Source organism: Schistocerca cancellata, chromosome 5 (assembly GCF_023864275.1).
Source record: "Schistocerca cancellata isolate TAMUIC-IGC-003103 chromosome 5, iqSchCanc2.1, whole genome shotgun sequence".
Lineage (NCBI taxonomy): Eukaryota > Metazoa > Arthropoda > Insecta > Orthoptera > Acrididae > Schistocerca > Schistocerca cancellata.
The window spans coordinates 69,570,834-69,588,398 of NC_064630.1; the positions used below are offsets into that span (position 1 = coordinate 69,570,834).

General features: G+C 45.6%; 1 protein-coding gene across 1 annotated transcript in view; it reads left to right on the plus strand.

Moving 5' to 3' along the window:
- The first annotated feature begins 561 nt into the window (after positions 1 to 561).
- Positions 562 to 17,565, plus strand: part of LOC126187866 (atrial natriuretic peptide receptor 1-like) — a 1,317,386-nt gene continuing 1,300,382 nt past the window's right edge. The window contains exon 1 of the mRNA XM_049929189.1: positions 562 to 680. The gene's annotated coding sequence lies outside the window, so the exon portion shown is untranslated. The remainder of the gene's footprint in view (positions 681 to 17,565) is intronic.

Sequence of the window (17,565 nt, forward strand, 5' to 3'; positions counted from 1 at the left end):
TGCCCAACACTACAATAGCAAACAACAATGCAAACCAGCCACAGACTGCACACAGCACAGCCAGTGATTTTCATACAGAGCGCTACATGGCGTCATCAATATAAAAACCTAAACAGCCTACTTACAAAGTAGGGTTAAGATGCACAGCGTAGAAGAGTGTGTCTCATGTGAGGTAAGCAAAACTGTAGTTCACGTTTGTTATTGCCTGAGATAAGTAAGCAAATGAAGAATCGAAAATTGGCATCGGGCAGCGGTTACGGCACGGAGTTTTCTGCCGTTGCGCGGTCTGACGAGGCAGGCAGGCAGGCAGGCGCGCACGATGCTGAGCGTTGGTAACCACGGTAACGCGGCAGGCGGCGACGATGTGATGTGGCGCGGGCGCTGGCTGCTGGTGGCGGCGGCCGCCGTCGCGCTGCTACCGCTGGCCGCCCCCGCCGCCCCCAGTGCCGCCCCCAGCGCCGCCCCCGACCGCCGGCGGCTGGTGCAGCTGGCGCTGATCGCGCCCGACGACCCGGAGCACGAGCAGTCGCTGCGCGCCGTGCTGCCCAGCGTGCAGCTGGCGGTGCGCGACGTGGAGCGCCGCTTCGGCTGGCGCGTGCTGCTGCGCGCCAACGACTCGCGCTGCTCCAGCACCAACGGCCCGCTCTCCGCCTTCGAGTTCTACACCAAGAAGCAAGCAGGTGCGGGCGCCGGCGCGCACACAGCATTCCCCCAGCTGCCGCCCGCTGACAGCGCCGCGCTGCAGCCGCCGCACGCCGACTCGCTTTAATTCTCACCCCCCGTGTCTTCAGAACGCAGCCTGCAGTACAGACCGTCAGCTTCGATCAGTGGCGATGTCTATATGGCTACGTGACGTCATACCTGCCCGTAACAAACGTTCACTCGGAACATTACTTAGGCCGGTATTACACTATCAAATTTCTTTGTCCAATATCTTTGTCAAAGATACACTCCTGGAAATTGAAATAAGAACACCGTGAATTCATTGTCCCAGGAAGGGGAAACTTTATTGACACATTCCTGGGGTCAGATACATCACATGATCACACTGACAGAACCACAGGCACATAGACACAGGCAACAGAGCATGCACAATGTCGGCACTAGTACAGTGTATATCCACCTTTCGCAGCAATGCAGGCTGCTATTCTCCCATGGAGACGATCGTAGAGATGCTGGATGTAGTCCTGTGGAACGGCTTGCCATGCCATTTCCACCTGGCGCCTCAGTTGGACCAGCGTTCGTGCTGGACGTGCAGACCGCGTGAGACGACGCTTCATCCAGTCCCAAACATGCTCAATGGGGGACAGATCCGGAGATTTTGCTGGCCAGGGTAGTTGACTTACACCTTCTAGAGCACGTTGGGTGGCACGGGATACATGCGGACGTGCATTGTCCTGTTGGAACAGCAAGTTCCCTTGCCGGTCTAGGAATGGTAGAACGATGGGTTCGATGACGGTTTGGATGTACCGTGCACTATTCAGTGCAGCATGGTGTACGGCCAGTGTAGGAGATCGCTGCCCACACCATGATGCCGGGTGTTGGCCCTGTGTGCCTCGGTAGTATGCAGTCCTGATTGTGGCGCTCACCTGCACGGCGCCAAACACGCATACGACCATCATTGGCACCAAGGCAGAAGCGACTCTCATCGCTGAAGACGACACGTCTCCATTCGTCCCTCCATTCACGCCTGTCGCGACACCACTGGAGGCGGGCTGCACGATGTTGGGGCGTAAGCGGAAGACGGCCTAACGGTGTGCGGGACCGTAGCCCAGCTTCATGGAGACGGTTGCGAATGGTCCTCGCCGATACCCCAGGGGCAACTGTGTCCCTAATTTGCTGGGAAGTGGCGGTGCGGTCCCCTACGGCACTGCGTAGGATCCTACGGTCTTGGCGTGCATCCGTGCGTCGCTGCGGTCCTGTCCCAGGTCGACGGGCACGTGCACCTTCCGCCGACCACTGGCGACAACATCGATGTACTGTGGAGACCTCACGCCCCACGTGTTGAGCAATTCGGCGGTACGTCCACCCGGCCTCCCGCATGCCCACTATACGCCCTCGCTCAAAGTCCGTCAACTGCACATACGGTTCACGTCCACGCTGTCGCGGCATGCTACCAGTGTTAAAGACTGCGATGGAGCTCCGTATGCCACGGAAAACTGGCTGACACTGACGGCGGCGGTGCACAAATGCTGCGCAGCTAGCGCCATTCGACGGCCAACACCGCGGTTCCTGGTGTGTCCGCTGTGCCGCGCGTGTGATCATTGCTTGTACAGCCCTCTCGCAGTGTCCGGAGCAAGTATGGTGCGTCTGACACACCGGCGTCAATGTGTTCTTTTTTCCATTTCCAGGAGTGTATTTGATGGTGTAATAGGGAACTTTGTCAAATGTCGTCCAATATTTTATCAAATCTAGGGCCTCGCTGTAGATTTGATCAAAGAAGTCGCTTGTCTTCTGTTCACTGCAATGTGACATGTTACCACATGGAGCGCTGTCTGTCGTCTGTAGTGTTTTTATAAACATTGCCTTTAAATATAATTGGTGTGTGCCGACAACTACAAAATTAATAGAGATGTATGAAGCTGATGAGGCGCTTTGCAACGTGAGTCACGCTGAATACAAAAATAGATTACGAAGATTGGAGACCTGACCTGACCCCGAAGATTGTACTTTATGATGTGAGGATACACTTCACTGAGCACAAGCAGAAATGTATGCTCATCCATTCTTAAGTAACTGATGTACGACTTGTCGTCTTCCATTATAAGCTCACGTAAAAAGTTTTGTAGAATGCTTTTATCGTGTCGTCGTAAAACCCACGGCTCCACCCAGGTGTGTTTCCTTTTTTTTCCCCGCTTCTCTTCCGCATGTGCACACAGTGAAATTGTGATACATGCAACTGCTGCGGTTAATACCAAGTTGTTGTCAGCCATCTTGAACTTTGACGAAAAATATGATGACAGTGTAATACCCCTTCTAGCGCTACGTCAGAAATCTTTGTCAAATACATTTGACGGAATATTTGATCACATCTTTGATCAAATATTTGACAAACAAATTTGATAGTGTAATACCGGCCTAATGTCAAACTCCTAATGACCGAGTGTCGTAAAAAAAAAGCTCTACAGCTGCAACGGGCATAACGACTTAAAATACGGAGTAAAAAATTATTTTTTGTAAATAAATTGTGGCTGGTATCGAAAAATACATTTTACTTTTGTAGCTCAAACGGAGATTCAATTCACAGTTTCAGAAGTAAATCTTTAACGGTTTTACAGGAAGAATTTTAACGATTTATCCGAAAAGAAACGAATGAAGTATCGTAAAAAAACTGTACAACTGTAATGATGACCTGCATACACGACGCAAAATAAAAATAAAACATGTGCAGTAAAGAAATCAAAACTAGTGTCGAGAAATACGCTTTAGCTACGTAGTTCAAGTGGAGACTTCGATACGCGGTTACAAATATAGATCTTGATTCAGCTGCCTCTATCCATGGGCTGTATGCAACCCACAATGCCTTCAAGTAACAAGCACAAGATTTTCATATTCTCTCACTCACTATGCGCTATTTGTTAGAATGGAAATGAAGTCCCATGCTTCTGGCAGAACGTATTAGGCAAGGTCCTGACGGAGGCGGTTTTCTGTTGCCTTCCTCCGACCGTAATGGGGACGAATGATGATGATGAAGGCAACACAACACCACCCAGTCATCTCGGGGCAGGTGAAAATCCCTGACGCCGCCCGGAATCGGAGCCAGGACCCCGGTGCTCGGGAAGCGAGAACGCTACCGCTAGACCACGAGCTGCGGACCTATTTATTATTGCCACAAAAAAAAATGAACAGGTCCTTTTAGTACGAAATCTGATGTATTTAAATATTGTACTATGATACGTTTTCACTAGAGGCCATAAATGCATTAAATTTCGTACAAAAATTTCCCGTTCATTTTTTCTATAGGACCAGTAGTCTGCGCATAGCAAATCAGAGAATAAGAAAATCTTGCGGATGGTATTTCAAGACATTCCGGGCTGCATAAAATCCAGGATAGTAGTGCACGGAAACGATTGTTACAAAGGAAGAACTATTTGTCAAAAAGAAAACGAATAGAGTACCTGCAGGCACAGTGAGGATCACAATAGACACCATGAACTAAAACGAAGTTTGCCGTATACAAATCTAATCAAGTATCGAAAAATACTGTTCATATTTACATCTCAAGTGAAGACTGCGAGACACAGTTACTAATATATGTGCATATCATGAGCAAATCGAAGTGGATATAACAAAAATATAACGTGATTTATCTGAAAGAAAACAAACCGAGTATCCTAAGAAAAAGCATTACAGCTGTGGTGGTCCTACGACAAATTGCTCGAATTAAAATCGCAATGAACTGCGCGTATTACTGTAAACATAATTTAACTCGAAAGTAAAGAAAATATAACGACAAGTACCTCTGCTAAAATGCAAATCAAAATGGACACCAATGTCAGAGCACTCATTACCTTTAAACCAATGATCAAAGCCGGCGGTTAGTACTGCAATGATTTCCCAAGACTCTGCAAAGATATGCCCAAACATTATTAATGTCAGTGTGCTGATGATCGAGACAGGGCGCTTAATAGCTTAATAGTTGATAGGACACTGTCATAATATACAGTAGAGAAGGGTTGAAACACCCGTCCGCCAGCGTGATTTAAGTTAGCCACAATTTCATTAAATGATTTGAAGCTAATACTGGAATCAATTCGAACAAGTATCCACACCCTACTTCCCAATTCTTGTGTAATATGATTCTATGGGGTCTAAAGATGTCGTTATCGGTGGGTCTTGAACGTCGTATGCTATCATTCTCTTTCATATGTTTTCGAGTAAACTTCCGCCGGAAATCAGAAGCCAACGAATTGTTTTAAATAACGCTAAGGTAATAAATGTTAGAACCGAAAATTTTAAAGTAATTAAAGTAAGATGTTGAGAATCACAAAACAAAATCACGCCAATAGAGCGAAGTTTGGAAATACACTACTGGCCATTACAATTGCTACACCAAGAAGAAATGTAGGTAATAAACGGGTATTCATTCGACAAATATATTATACTAGAACTGTCATGTGATTACATTTTCACGAAATTTGGTTGCATAGATCCTGAGAAATCCGTACCCAGAACAACCATCTCTGGCCGTAATAACGGCCTTGATACGCCTGGCCACTGAGTCAAACAGAGCTTGGATGGCGTGTACAGGTACAGCTGCCCATGCAGCTTCAACACGATACCACAGTCCATCAAGAGTAGTGACTGGCGTATTGTGACGAGCCAGTTGCTCGGCCACCATTGACCAGACGTTTTCAATTGGTGAGAGATCTAGAGAATGTGCTGGCCATGGCAGCAGTCGAACGTTTTCTGTATCCAGAAAGGCCCGTACAGGACCTGCAACATGCGGTCGTGCATTATCCTGCTGAAATGTGGGGTTTCGCAGGGATCGAATGAAGGGTACAACCACGGGTCATAACACATTTGAAATGTAACGTCCACTGTTTAAAGTGCCGTCAAGGCGAACAAGAGGTGACCGAGACGTGTAACCAATGGCACCCCATACCATCACGCCGGGTGATACGGCAGTATGCCGATGACGAATACACGCTTTCAATGTGCGTCCACCGCGATGTCGCCAAACACGGATGCGACCATCATGATACTGTAAACAGAACCTGAATTCACCCGAAAAAATGACTTTTTGCCATTCGCGCACCCAGGTTCGTCGCTGAGTACACCATCGCAGGCCCTCCTATCTGTGATGCAGCGTTAAGGGTAACCGCAGCCATGGTCTCCGAGCTGATAGTCCGTGCTGCTGCAAACGTCGTGGAAGTGTTCGTGCAGATGGTTGTTGTCTTGCAAACGTCCCCATCAGTTGACTCAGGGATCGAGACGTGGCTGCACGATCCGTTAAGAGTCATGCGGATAAGATGCCTGTTATCTCGACTGCTAGTGATACGAGGCTGTTGGGATCCAGCACGGCGTTCCGTATTACCCTCCTGAACCCACCGATTCCATGTTGTGCTAACAGTCATTGGATCTCGATCGACGCGATCAGCAATGTCGCGATACGATAAACCGTAATCGCGATAGGCTACAATCCGACCTTTATCAAAGTCGGAAACGTGATGGTACGCATTTCTGCTCCTTACACGAGGCATCACAACAACGTTTCACCAGGCAAAGCCGGTCAACTGCTGTTTGTGTATGAGAAATCGGTTGTAAACTTTCCTCATGTCGGCACGTTGTAGGTGTCGCCACCGGTGCCAACCTTGTGTGAATGCTCTGAAAAGCTAATCATTTGCATATCACAGCATCTTCTTCCTGTCGGTTAAATTTCGCGTCTGTAGCACGTCATCTTCGTGGTGTAGCAATTTTAATGGCCAGTAGTGTAGAACTTGCAACGCGTATGGCCTGAGTGGAATCGCAAATTTTAGTCGTGTAGCTGACACTAAGGTAAACACTCTGAATTATAAGACGATAATGGCTGCTGAACTGATGTAAAGAACGCGAAGTTAATTACGAACTCTGTTGATATTTATATGATAATAGGCAGACGGAGTGATCCCTGTGTCTGTAGGTTATAGGTGTGTTTCGGAACCATTTGACGAGCGATATCGTCAGTTCGACCACGAACCATCTTCTTTTGTGCTTCTCCTCTGGAGAATTCGCGTACTCCCAGAGTACATCAAGTGCTTTATCTGTTACGCTACGAAGCACAATGCAATTCAGTCAGGCGCTGCACACATCACGTGACCACACTTCGCTCGGTCGACCTATAGCGCTGCGTTTTTGCGGCCTCAGCTTTGGCTAAATCACGCCGAGATGGCGACGGAGTTGTAAGATGAATATTATCTAGCGCCTCGCGTGCGAGATGAGAATCTGAGCTCACACGTAACTCTCAATTACTGCTCGCGCCTCCCGCGTGGCGTGGTCACCTCTCCCCTCCCCCATTGTTCCGATATGCTAAGCTTGCGGCGGCGATGGCGCAGCGCATGTAGCGGCGGCGGCGGAGTTGGAGCAGATTACGCGATAATCCTGCATGCGTGTTGTTTCTGTACTCCCTCTCGCTGGCGAACAATTTCGCCGTTTACGCTCTTTTACAATTCAGATTACACAGTAAGCGGGAGCGCGTCTCACGGCGCGCCTGCTTAGCTCTTAAGATTTATACAGTATATGTGTACTTGTGCTGCAGCGCTGCATGACTCTCGCTGCGATGATGAAGGAGGGACCTGGCAGGTCGCACTACCTAGGGCAGCGCACCGCGACCGCCCCCACCCCTCCCTCCACCCCCGCCCCCACCGCCCCCTCTGTGACTGAGGTACCGAGGGGGCGAGAGTTACAGCCAGACAGAGAGCCGCTGGCCACTCTCCAGGGGTGGCCGCAATTTATTTCCGCCCCAGCCAGCTCTGTGCGAGCGCGGTGCGCTGAATTCACAGTTGGGGCAGCACGGCTTCCAAAATGCGTCATGCGGTATTTTTTGGCCAGCCACACTGCTGTGAACTCGGTGCAGTATTCGCACAGAGCCATTTCCTCTGAGTGCTTTGCCTAACCTTACTTTCAACGTCCACTTTTAATTTCTTGACAGGCAACAGTATTTAACTGCTTTTAGCCTTCCTCGAGCTACCGATAAACGTAATCCTTGCTACATGAAATACTTTAGCAGGGGAGGATCTGGGAGCGGTAAGGCGACAGGCCACAAAAAATATAACACTTTACAAAAACAAGACAAATTTGCTAAAGAAAAATTTTCCAAGCTGTAGTTAGAAACTTACTTTAACATACGAAATTAACACTCTCAAATAAATTCAAGGAATGGCCAATGAATAAATAATATACAGGGTGAGTCAGGAGAACAGACACATGCTTTTAAGCGTGATAATATAGTGATTCTCAACAAAAAGCTTCATATGGACATGTGCCCTATTTCGAATGGTTTATGACACACAACACATTTAATATAACATTTGCACGTTTTTCTTTAATAACTGGAAAACCGCACCCTTCAGCGGAATCGATTCACCGTAGAAAATTAAACTGCATTTCCTACAAAACATTCCAAGTTCATTTTTTCTCGATGACTAATATTTTGGCCGGCCGCTGCGGCCGAGCGGTTCTAGGCGCTTCAGTCTGGAACCGCGCGACCGTTATGGTCGCAGGTTCGATTCCTGCTTCGGGCATGGATGTGTGTTGCATTCTTAGGTTAGTTAGGTGAAGTGAAGCCCAGGTTAACTCAGTTCTAAGGACTGATGATGGTTCAAATGGCTCTGAGCGCTATGGGACTTAACATCTGAGGTCGTCAGTCCCCTAGAACTTAGAACCACTGAAACCTAACTAACCTAAGGACATCACACACATCCACGCCAGAGGCCCGAGACTGATGACCTCAGATATTAAGTCCCATAGTGCTCAGAGCCATTTGAACCATTTTGATTTGAATTAATATTTTGCGCGTAGACGGCGGGAAAATGTTGAAATTTTCTGTAGCTTGGGTACGTTTTGCTGGCCAGTATGAGATGGTTTCCCGACTTGGAAGACCACAAGTGTCCTGTATCAAACTCTTCGCCTCAACGGCCTCTTTACTACTTTGGCACCTTATAAAGAATGACAGTGTTTGAATAATACAGAAGATAAATAACAATGTACATTAAATGTGTAGTATCTTAGTAAGTATTCAGAATACGGCATACGTCCATATGAAGTTTTTTGTTCAGAATTACTGTTGCTATGACTCCTCAAAGCATATACCTTACCTTCTGCCTCACACTGTATAAGGTTTAATTTGAATTTAGAAATTGTGAGATCGAGTAAACGTTGACCTCACTTAGGTGGTTCTCAGACAACGTAAAACCATCAACGCACAATATAACTTCAGCTACTACTAAAAAAGAAAGGGAACATTTTAAGGAACCCATGTTAATCATCAACAAACATTTAAGTAACGGTTTAATTACCAGCTGTAAAAACACGATAAGAACAAGAAAGGAACGACCCGGAAACAATGTGAAACATAGAGGAAAGAAATATTTTTTGACCGGTCATAAGTAAGATAGTAAAATGCAAATTTCTGCCAAACAACAAGTAGCAATGTTCATAAATTGGTTTTAGATAGAGATTATTCAGAATGGTTTTATAAAATATGTATAAACGAAGTTTAAACAAGAACGCTCTCGATGCTTCACTTAAAACAGCAACCAGTAAAATTAATCTTGAGTATCAAAATCAGCCTAAAGGCAGGACAAACAATATCCATATATTACGAACCTGGCTCAAAGGTGATAGACAGAAATAACAGAGGCATGATGAATTATACCAGTCCAAGTTACGCCAATTGGTAAAGTCTTCAAATGAAGCCGAGGTTAACTCAGATCTGAAGCACAAACTATGAAGAAGATTGTGGCACAGTATATAGCTCCCAATAAAAAATGGCTCTGAGAACTATGGGACTCAACATCTTAGGTCATAAGTCCCCTAGAACTTAGAACTACTTAAACCTAACTAACCTAAGGACATCACACACACCCATGCCCGAGGCAGGATTCGAACCTGTGACCGTAGAGCTCCCAATAGAAACCCATACAGTATACACATAAAGAAACTCATCACACAAGTTCATACGCCCCAGCAATTCCAGTTTGTCGGTGATTTCCGCAGACACAAAAAAACAGACGAAGTTCAAAGGGTGCCCTATATCAAGTCCGAGTGACATGCTTCCTGGGCATGTAAAGTTGATAGAATACCAATACAGACTCGCTCGAAATGATATTCAGTTTTGGCAGGTGGTGATAACATTAATGTCCCAACATGGGTACCAGCACTCTTTTTTTTATTTTCTTACTTTTGGACCGTGCCCATAAGGCCATCTCAACACTGGAAACGTTATACAAGCTACAGTTTGTTTTTAACAATTCAGACTATACATAAGTTTAATCCTTAGCCTGGTACGATGTTACATAGGGTTCAGAAAAGGGCAGGTTTCGGTGTAAAACAAATTTTCGCAGACACAGTATACTGAAGCGAGTAAAAGAGACCAAGATTTTACACAGGATACACAAAAGTAGTATGCTGAATTATAAGAATCCAGCTGGTAACACAGTAAGAACTGATAAATTGCCGTTGATACACGACAACTGAATCGATATTAATGACTGTATATTTAGAGTAACAATAAAATGTTAATTTGGATTTCCTGTAAGAATCCTACCAGCACTTGACCTTGGACGGGCATCGTCCAGTTATCAGTGGTCAACGACTGAGGGCAACGTAGATCGCCGTTAAGTCGAAGCAGCAGAGACAGCGCCTGCCCACCGTCGGGTTGCGAAAAAGGCGGTTGCTTAGCTACAGGCAAAGAGGTTCCATCGCGCTTTCGATTTCGTATCGAAACAGTAAGGAGGACATCAAAAGCAGACTCGCTATGGCAAAAAAGGCATTTCTGGCCAAGAGAAGTCTACTAATATCAAATACCGGCCTTAATTTGAGGAAGAAATTTCTGAGGATGTACGTCTGGAGTACAGCATTGTATGGTAGTGAAACATGGACTATGGGAAAACCGGAACAGAAGAGAATCGAAGCATTTGAGATGTGGTGCTATAGACGAATGTTGAAAATTAGGTGGACTGATAAGATAAGGAATGAGGAGGTTCTACGGAGAATCGGAGAGGAAAGGAATATGTGGAAAACACTGATAAGGAGAAGGGACAGGATGATAGGACATCTGCTAAGACATGAGGGAATGACTTCCATGGTACTAGAGGGAGCTGTAGAGGGCAAAAACTGTAGAGGAACACAGAGATTGGAATACGCTAAGCAAATAATTGAGGACGTAGGTTGCAAGTGCTACTCTGAGATGAAGAGGTTAGCACAGGAAAGGAATTCGTGGCGGGCCGCATCAAACCAGTCAGTAGACTGATGGCCAAAAAAAAAAAATTGAAACAGATCACGGGTCGCTGCAGGTAGAGAGAATCGCTTTCATGACATATCTAAGGCGTAATCGTAAAGCTTTAATCATTAGCTTGGAAAGGAGAAAAATCAAGCTGCTGCGTTAAACCATGGTGACGGAGTCTGTCCTTCTCTAAATAATCACCCTTAACAGTGACTCATTTTTATAGCAACACATGATCTTCGCTGAGACTTTGGTTGTAAAAGTCTGCATTTTGATTGTTCAGAAGACGTTCCACCATGAAAGTCATCTCGTCGTAATTCTGCAAATGCCTGGAATGCAATATTCCCTCATCCGACGTAAGAGGAAGAAATCAATCCTGTCAACAAAATAGGGGGAGGGGAAGGGAAGGCAAAATTTGACATATATAGACGCACACGTGTGACTGTATCCTATGTTGTAGTGAAGCAAACGTTCCGCCTTGGACAGTTTCACTCTATGCTTCGTCTCGATAGCCTCCACAAAATCATCAGGGTAGTACACTCTCGTAACAGTCTGCCCTTGATGAGTACAATGCGCTAACCTGCCAGTCCTAAACACACTGAGCGTCACCTGAATCATCGCTTTTCACTGCAGGAATAAATCTACGCCGACCGAAGTGGCCGTGCGGTTAAAGGCGCTGCAGTCTGGAACCGCAAGACCGCTCCGGTCGCAGGTTCGAATCCTGCCTCGGGCATGGATATTTGTGATGTCCTTAGGTTAGTTAGGTTTAACTAGTTCTAAGTTCTAGGGGACTAATGACCTCAGCAGTTGAGTTCCATAGTGCTCAGAGCCAGCCAATAAATCTACGTACGTGTCTCCACTGCTGCTTGCTTCGCTTCCTCGTCTCAGGGGCACAGCGTTACATCTATCCACATATACGCCAATACTTCGCAAGCCACCTTACGGTGTCTGGCGGAGCGTATTTTGTGTACTAGTATCTTTTCCTCATTTCCTGATCCAGCCGCGTAAGGTTAGTGGGAAGAATAGTTACTGCTAGCTTCCGTGTGGATTCGAATCTTTCTGATTTTAATCTTCATGATGTTTTCGCGAAGTACCCACAGGAGGAAGCATGTTGCTTGACTCTTCTAGGAACGTTCGCTTCTGAATCTCAACGGTGGACGACGCTGTGCTGAAGAACGCATCTCTTACAGCAGAGATTCCCAACAAAATTTTCTGGAGGACTCCCTTATCGAGCATTATTGGTACCTTGTCATATCACAGTATCAAGTACCTAAAAAAGCCAAATTAAGAGTCTTTTTATACTTTTTTATTTCTGGTACTTAGAAAAAACATTGACACATTCATTATTGAAAAAAATATTGAGCTTAAAACTTTTTCAATTTAGCCATCATTGTTATTGTTAAATTTTTGATTATTGCTCAAAATCTTTGTCTTCAAATCTGGGTGTTTAGTATAACGAACTCCTTAAAAAAATAAAAATTGAGTGTGAACTGAAACTGACAGGAAAAAATTAAAACTGAGTTTATTGGTCTTTCAAGTGTACTACACTTGAGATAGCATTGAGTAGACATGTATGAAAAATAAGAAAACACTAATTTCATACAAGGTATTATTTGTTTGAAAAAATACAGTTACAGCAGAGTACTCCATCAGTATACAGTCAGTTTTAATTTTCAGTTCTTAATGAGATGAGTTCAATCTGACCTTTGAGTCCATTATTTCTGAAATATTAGGTTCAAAACTTGAAACTTTCACTCTGAAATCCGACCGCATGTCGAGCCTCTATGTAATCCTAGTTTTGCGCTAGAGTGTGCTAGTGTCAGTTGGCTCTAGGAAGACGCCAGACGTAGAAGTTAGCGTTCGCTAAAGCTCTGCTCATGCAGGAAGCGACCAAAACAAAAAGATATGTTATCATACGAAATATGTTTAATATATTTTTTATTCTAACAGCATCTTGCCGGACCCCTCTGGCATAGCTCGCAGACCCCCAGGGGACCACCTGTTGGGAACCTCTGACTTACAATGTGTGCCACTGGAGTTTACTGGGCATCTCCGTAACGCTTTCGTGCCTACTAAATAAACCCGTAACGAAATGTTTTGCTCTTCTTTGAATCTTCTGTATTTCTTCTACCAATCCTATTTCGTGTGGACCCTACACTGACGAACTGTATTCGTTGTTGGTCGGGCAAGTGTTTTGTAAGCTACTTCCTTCCCTGATGGACTACATTTGCTGAGGATTCTTCCAATGAAGGGGCTCCGGAAAGGCTCAAAATCATGAAAAGTTCAATTTTTACTTTTTTGCGTTTTCTGAATCTGCAGACTATTACCTTTTAATAGATATATAATTTATTCAATTCCGAAGACTACAACTATTTTTAAATTTTTTTTGAAATGTGTTCTACATGGGCGTGATCCACTGTGGCGCTGTTAAACTGCTGTCAAATGGTGTTATTATTAACATCCGTGTTCATCAGGTACATTTTAGTGATGTGAGATAAAGTATGTGTTGTAGCTAACCTATTTTCAGAGACTTAGCAGCACCTGAACTGTTGAAAAAGTGTATTCACGGAAAAACTCAAAACCCCAATGAAAGTGTAAATAGTGTTATATGGTCGAGAATCCCCAAGACTGTATTTGTTGGAATAGAAACACTTCACTTTGGTGTGTATGATGCTGTTGCGACTTTCAATGATGGCAACATTGTAAGGTGCAAGGTATTTAGAAATATTGGAATGAAGATAGGTTCTAACATGGTACGAGCTTTAGACAAGGAACGCCTTCGGGCTGCAGACAGGGCTGTAAAGAGTCTAGAAATACAAGCAAGAGTAAACAGGAGGAGGAACAAGAGGAAGCTGGAGGAGGAGTTTGCAGAGGATGAAGATAATCCATCCTATGGACCTGGAATGCACTAAAAAGTTAATCCAATCTTTGTCGCTCGATTCCCAAAACTTTTATTTTCTCATACTAATTACATGTTTTCTAAGGATCTTCCAAACATATTTGTTTCAAACTTTCAGTAGATGTTACACAGTACCATCTGCATAATTTAACACAGCCTTTTTCCAAAAAACTGTATATTTTTGAATATATAAATAAAAAATTGCAAAAAGATGTGAATGTTCATTACAATTGAAAAAAATCATCTTTAATAACTGAACTAAAATTTTGTAAAATCCCTGTGTTAAGTTGTAGCCCATATTCCAATAAATAATCTGTAAAAAGTTCAACTTCCTACCTCAAATACTTTGTGAGGAAAGATGTAATTTATAAGCGTTATTTTAACATTGCAAGTATAGGGCGTTCCGGAGCCCCTTAAGCTCATTCTGCCCTCTGCCTTACTCGCAATAAATTTTGTGTGGTCCTTCCACTTTAAATCGATCCACACACACACACACTCCTAGATGTTTTGTGGAAATAACTGCTTACAGGGATTGTTCTGGAATCGTGTAATCATACCGTAAAGAGTATCACTGCCGTTGCGTTCGCAGTTCCTTGCATTCGTTTATGTTCAGGTTCAGCGTCACTCCCTGCACCAAGCGTCGTAACACTGCCGCTAATCCTGCATATCGCTACAATTTTCTAGCGTTGCTACTTTTCTGTATACAAAAGCATCACCTACTTAAAAGCCTCATAGAACTTTCGGCGTTCTACTAGTTCATTTACATATATTACCAAAAGTAATGGTGCTATAACACTCCCCTGGCGCACTGTCCAAAGTTCCTTTTACGTCTGAAGACTTCTCCCCGTTCAGAATGACATGATGTATTCTGTTTGCCAGCTCTTCAGTCCACACGTACAGTTGGTCTGATATTCCGTATACTCATATTTTGTTCAGCAGGCGGCGGTGCGGAACTGTATCGAAAGCCTTCCGAAAGTCAAGGAGCACTGTTTCTATTAGGGGATCTGTATCTATAGCTGTCTGGATGTCGCTGTAGGGGAAACAGAGCCAGATGGGCTACACAAAATCTTTCTTTTCGAAACTCTTTTTGTTCCTGTAGAGGACTTTTCCGGCCTCCAGAAATGTTGTAATGCGCAAGAATAAAACACGATCCAAAATTCTATAACTGACACTCGTCGGAGACTAAAAACCCTTCTTGAAAAAGGCTATGACCTGTGGTTTTGCTAGTCATTAGGAACCCTCGCTCCCTAAGAGACCTGCGCTACAGTACTGGTAGGACAGGGCCAAGTTCTTTGGCTTACTCTGCGTAGAACTGAAATCGTGTCACGCCAGGTCCAGTGGCCTTTCCTCTGTTGAGACATTTCAGTTCTTTTCTGTCACCTGGTCTCTTATATCGATACGTGGCATTTTTTCGCTCGTGCGATGAGTTAGAGGAGGAACTACAGTGCGATCTTTCTCTGCGAAACAGTTCGAAAAAAGAGTTTAGTACCTCGGGCTTTTCTGTGTCATTCCCTGTTTTGGTGCCATTATGGTCTCAAAGTGTCTGGATAGATGACTTCAGTCCGTTTACTGGTTTGACATTAGACCAGGAATTGTTAATTTTTCTGTCAATTTGGTAGCTAGAGTTCTACTTCCATATTCGTTGAACGCTTCACGGATAGCCATCCTTACGATACATCTTTGGCTCCGTTTGATTATTGTTTACCTGTGAGGCTGTGGCTACGTTTGAATTTTGAGTGAGACTCTCTTTGCTTTCATAGCAGCGTCCTAATACGGTTGTGGAACCACGGTGAATCTTTTCCATCCCTCACAGTTTCGTTCAGTATGCAGATGAAATTTGGTTGATGACCCTTCAGCTAATCTGAAATCTGTCTTTTGCCTCTCTTGCTAAACACAAAGGTCTTCCTGCCTTTCTTTGTATCCCCATTTGCGCCAACGAATGGGGAAACTTCTTCCACGAGGTGGTGATAGCCCATCTCTGTGGCATTCTGCCACGTCTCCATGTTGACCTGCGTTAGTCTGCTAATCTAACCTAACCTAACCTAACCTAACCTAACCTCCTTACGAGCCGAGCGGTCTAAGGCGCTGCAGTCGTGGACTGTGCGGCTGATACCGGCGGAGGTTCGAGACCTCTCTCGGGCATGGGTTTGAGTGTTTGTCCTTAGGATAATTTAGGTTAAGTAGTGTGTAAGCTTAGGGACTGATGACCTTAGCAATTAAGTCCCATAAGATTTCACACACATTTGAACACAATTCCTTACGACCGACTGACATAGCACTTAAGTGCTATGGCTAATTGGATAATGTTAGCGCTGGAAAGTTGTATCAGCAAGAAACGAAGGAATTGAAGCCATTAGCTGCCAGTGGGTATTGATATAAATCAATGGGGAAAGTTGAAAAATCGTGCCTGACTGGGATTCGAACACAGGTCACCTGCTTACTAAACAAATGCGCTGACCACTACGCCATTCGGACACAGATAGAGCAGCTGCTCGGACTCCTGTAGCACACTTCCCGTTAGATCCAAAATATCAGCTTATCCATATGCTACTGGTGTAATGCCTCGGCTGATTGTCCTCATTGCTCGCGGCATCATGCCGATTCCTGTAAGAGTTAGAGCCTAGTGTGCAGCTGCACTGAAGGAATCATTGGCCGTCATCGCTTTAATTATGTATATAAATATGGAATCTGTCCGAGGAGTGGCCGAGCGGTTCTAGGCGCTTCAGTCTCGAACCGCGCGACCGCTACGCTCGCAGGTTCGAATCCTGTCTCGGGCATGGATGTGTATGATGTCCTTAGGTTAGTTAGGTTTTAGTAGTTCTAAGTTCTGTGGGACTGATGACCTCAGCAGTTAAGTCCCATAGTGCTCAGAGCTATTTCAATCTGTCCGAAAGAACAGACACCACACCTATATACACTCCTGGAAATGGAAAAAAGAACACATTGACACCGGTGTGTCAGACCCACCATACTTGCTCCGGACACTACGAGAGGGCTGTACAAGCAATGATCACACGCACGGCACAGCGGACACACCAGGAACCGCGGTGTTGGCCGTCGAATGGCGCTAGCTGCGCAGCATTTGTGCACCGCCGCCGTCAGTGTCAGCCAGTTTGCCGTGGCATACGGAGATCCATCGCAGTCTTTAACACTGGTAGCATGCCGCGACAGCGTGGACGTGAACCGTATGTGCAGTTGACGGACTTTGAGCGAGGGCGTATAGTGGGCATGCGGGAGGCCGGGTGGACGTACCGCCGAATTGCTCAACACGTGGGGCGTGAGGTCTCCACCGTACATAGATGTTGTCGCCAGTGGTCGGCGGAAGGTGCACGTGCCCGTCGACCTGGGACCGGACCGCAGCGACGCACGGATGCACGCCAAGACCGTAGGATCCTACGCAGTGCCGTAGGGGACCGCACCGCCACTTCCCAGCAAATTAAGGACACTGTTGCTCCTGGGGTATCGGCGAGGACCATTCGCAACCGTCTCCATGAAGCTGGGCTACGGTCCCGCACACCGTTAGGCCGTCTTCCGCTCACGCCCCAACATCGTGCAGCCCGCTTCCAGTGGTGTCGCGACAGGCGGGAATGGAGGGACGAATGGAGACGTGTCGTCTTCAGCGATGAGAGTCGCTTCTGCCTTGGTGCCAATGATGGTCGTATGCGTGTTTGGCGCCGTGCAGGTGAGCGCCACAATCAGGACTGCATACGACCGAGGCACACAGGGCCAACACCCGGCATCA